Source organism: Nilaparvata lugens, unplaced genomic scaffold, assembly GCF_014356525.2.
Source record: "Nilaparvata lugens isolate BPH unplaced genomic scaffold, ASM1435652v1 scaffold10122, whole genome shotgun sequence".
Lineage (NCBI taxonomy): Eukaryota > Metazoa > Arthropoda > Insecta > Hemiptera > Delphacidae > Nilaparvata > Nilaparvata lugens.
In genome coordinates this window covers 1-4411 of record NW_024088788.1, presented here as the reverse complement: position 1 = coordinate 4411, position 4411 = coordinate 1, and the positions used below count along the sequence as shown (strand labels likewise).

The 4411-nt window shown below is 30.3% G+C and overlaps 1 long non-coding RNA gene across 1 annotated transcript; it reads right to left on the bottom strand.

Annotated features, from left to right (window-relative positions):
* Positions 1 to 222: 222 nt before the first annotated feature.
* On the bottom strand, positions 223 to 4354 carry LOC120355306. The gene is made up of 3 exons (XR_005573502.1): positions 4177 to 4354; positions 1880 to 1977; positions 223 to 265 (listed from the first exon to the last, which is right to left on the bottom strand). It is a non-coding gene; the product is annotated as an uncharacterized LOC120355306 (long non-coding RNA).
* Between the last annotated feature and the right edge of the window lie 57 nt (positions 4355 to 4411).

The following is a 4411-nucleotide window of genomic DNA, read 5'->3' as shown; positions in this document are numbered from 1 at the left end:
ATATTATTACTTTGAATATCTATTAAAATATTAAATATTATATATTAATATCTATATTAGTTTATTTTCTTTAAAGCTTAATTCCAGAGTATATCATTATGAGCGAAAAATGTAAATAAGAAAACATTATTTTCAATAAAATGCAATGATTTTTATTAAAATTACAAAAATTGAACTTTTAATTTATAACTTAATATATTTTTACTTTGAACTGCTATCGTCCTCGATTTGAGCTTCATGAGGCGTAGTCTCTCTGCTCTTGGTCCTGTAAAATATGAAATGTACAGTTGAGTGGGATAACTTAATAGGTTATTATGAGTAAAATATGAAATTTCTCGGTAATCTATTCTCAGAATGCTGATTATGTAGCTTATCAATCATACAGAGTGTCTCAAAAAACATACATCATAGGCTACTACCACAACCACGGTATTCTATTCTTCAAGGTATATTCTGAATCTCCATAGTTTTCATGTAATCCGGCATTTAATTTTTTAAAAAAATCACCATTTATTTAATGGATGAAAATTTTCCTTAGAAATTTAGAATGGTATCATGTCTACATTAAATTTTTAAATTAAGTTTACTGTCTGAATCATGGTTCAATGGAAATGTGTATGATGAGTAAAATCAGAGCTTCCAATTCTCAAGAGAATTATGCCTGATTTTGTAAATTCCTATAATAATTACTGAGATATAGTTATTTTGTCTTCTAGCTTTGTCTACGTGTCCTCGAAAAAACTTAAGGGCAAGGTACCATATGGTTCTTGGAGTGATATCCATGCCATTTCAAAAATATCATGCAAAAACCTTTATAAATTGGCGTCTGTATACATACTGTAAATTTCAGGATAAGTTATTGGTCAATACTCTACCTTTTGACATACATAAATGAACTTCAACCCCTCATAAGGGGTTGACTTAGGCCTTCAAAAGGACATTCATTTACATTTATGACAGTTTGGCAGCACACTTCAAACGAGAGAAGGGGAGCATTTCAAGCATCTTTCGAAATTAAATTTAACATATACTAAATAAATAATCAGTTTTTCAATGTGTTTCGTTATTCATTGAAAAAAAGTGTTTTGTTTTATTACTTTTATCAATCATTTCTATAAAAACTAGAACTAAATCAGCCCCCATTTTTATAAAGTATCATAGAACATTTTCATTGATGTCATCATTCTTGTTTTAAAAAGGCCTTTAAATTATATACCACACAATGGGTGTTTACATTTAAATTTGAGTTAAAACCCTCATCTCTCAAAAACTAATACTAAAAACTAAACAATCAGCCGCCATTGTGGATAAGTATCATAGAACATTCTTATTGATGCCACCTTTCTTGTTTAATAATACTTTACAATGATTAACCACACAATGGGTGTTTACATTTTAAATATTCCAGTTACAACCCAAAGTAAACCCTTATGAGGGGTTGGAGCTCAGTTTTACATTAAAAGGTAGAGTATTCTATCAATAACTTATCCTGGAGTTACAGTATTATATCTACAACAGTCTCAAATTATTGAAGGGTTTCCATACATATGACTCACTCGTATATGTGCATTGTATCGTTGAATTTCAAAGGTTGTTGAAAACTGTGTTGAAGGAGGTTCCGTCTTGGATAGCAGTGATTGGATATTGATAAAAAAAGCAAACATGTAGAAGGAATTGGAAAAGAGTATTGGGGCAAGCGGTGAAGTGGACGAAATGATGGATTCTTCTTTGATTCAAGTAACTGATTTGGAATTTTTCAGATGGTGGGACCACTAATTCATGATTATTCCATATTTCATCAATAACAAAAAATCATGGTTAGAAATGATCCCCTAAATAATTTACGATGTAATTCAAACAATAAAAATTGTTCACTCACCTCAACAACCTTGTTCTGGCTTGTTGAAACCATTTCGACGCCAACGATCCATATTTCACTTCAATTGCAATGTCACCAAAAAAACGTTTGAACAGCAACTGTAACAAAATTGGATAAGAAATAATATAGCAATACATTGATATATACAGTCATAGTGATAGTATAGCAAACAATGGGCTACTAGATCATCTTCTTTTACATAATAGGTGGCAAATTGAAAATTGCATCAATATTATTGAACTCATGATGAAATATACCTCTTGGAGATTACCAACATCTTAATTCTCTTAATATGTAAACAAATGGGTTTTTTCAAACTTCAACCCATATAATCAGAATCATAGTCGAATTTATTCAAGAGAAACACAGAATCCTATTGATGCAAAAATACTGCAAAATTGCCACAAAAAAATTCTAATAAAATAACATTCTCGTATGGTATGAAAATGAAAATATTTTAGCAAAACCTGATCCCCCGCATCAATGAGCAAGAAGCAGCATAGGTTCAGCCTTACAAAAGACCATAAGAAATTAGTCAATGCTATAGAAATTTTGGTTTAATTTCTTAAATGCTCTTGTCTCAAAATTTCAAATTTAGAATTATTGGTTCTTGTTCTAAGGTACAGTTTCAATGTTGGATATGTACAAGAAGTTTGACGAATGAGTGAACTGGCAGAAGTGTGAACCGCGGCTAGAATGCCACCTTTAATCTTAGTGTGTGATTACCAGAATAGTCCAGTCACTATATATAGTGCTTGCAATTTAAATTGTAGTTCTGATTTCTTAATATATTGTGCGGATACAGAAGAAAAATCCAGAACCAATTTTTTCATGCAAAATTTCCTTTACTAGATACAGAGTGGCCCAAAAACTCGTATTTTCAGTTATTTGTTCAGTTCTCAGCTATTTCCAACATATCCAGTAGTAATCGGACGGAAGAACTCGCTGTAGCCTTCTTTTAAGATTATGAAATTCTGAATAAATGATATTATTCTCAACTCTCCAATGAGTACTGAGTTGAATTTTCAAGAACGAGTAAAATTTGAGAAGAAATTAATTTTGATGAATTTCAGTTTTTGATCATCAATATCATCCAATTGTTCCCATTTAAATGAGAAATTCGAATTCTCTCTGGTCGTGATTTTGTGCTCCACAATCTGAGATCAGGTAGAGTGCTCTATTCATATAGATTTGAATGGTAACAATCGGAAGATATGATAATCAAAAACTAAAATTCAACAAAGTTGATTTTTTCCTTAAATTTCACTCATTTTTGAAAAATTGTAACTCAGTACGGTTCTTATAAAGATGAAGAGTTCCGAGTGGTCTCATTTTTTTCAGAATTTCTCATCTGAAAAAGGCGAGAACGAATTCTCTGTCCGATTAGGTACTGGATTTGTAGGAAATAACTGAAAACTGATAAATAATCAAAAATACAAGGTTTTGGGCCACTCTGTATCTTTATAGCACAAGACTACTCTTGAATAATACATAAAAATAGAAATCTAAGAAAAATAGGAATAGTATAATATAGAAATAATATTCTAATATTTTTATTTATAAGAAAAATATTATCATGAAAATATTGGTTGGTTCTGAATTTATTTATCCATTTGTGGATACAATCTCAAATAATATAAATATAATTGGGAAACAATAGCAGGCTTTGCCCAAAACTATTTTATTGCCAAATATTGATAGGTAATGGATAATGTACCAAAATGTTTTTAAGTTTTTACTGCTGAAAGTTCAAGTTTAAATTTCATTGATGTATCAAAAAATATAGTTATTAAAAATCAGAAATAGAATATCAACTGCCAGCAGGCCCCCTTTTTCATGTCTATATTGACTGGACTAATATGGTTGCAACTTTGAGCAAGCTATTGTGAACGCATTACCGTACTGGGAAAAAACATACCTATAGTCTTTTTTCTTTAGGGCTACTCTTGAATAATACATAAAAATAGACATCTAAGAAAAATAGGAATAGTACCTATAATATAGAAATAATATTCTAATATTTTTATTTATAAGAAAAATATGCTAATTTTAAAATGGGTACTTGAATTTCTGTTTGTTTTTATTCTTACATAGGTACCTACAGGTATGGTTTGAAAAACAAATACGGCACAAATATGGTTTGAAAATACATCTACTACAGTGCAGTGTAAATATGGCCTAAAACGCTAACCTTGCTAACTTATAAATTAACATACAATAAAAATAAATAACATCCATATTTACATAACCAAAAATTTCATATATTCGACTATAAAGGAATACGGTAGCCTACTTACTCAGTATGCATTTCGATATCTCACTCCCATGAAATGGAGTTTTTGTGTTCCCGTTTGATGCACGGCCAGTATATGAGAATTTCATGGCCAGCTCATCAATCATTAATCTTCTCAAGATATTATTGACACATTGGCCAATATTAGCGCTCCCCACTGTCCTCATATGCTTTATCTAAAATAATCAAAACAATTTTATTAGTACTGTGTAAAATGATCAGTCATAAATGGTTTGGTC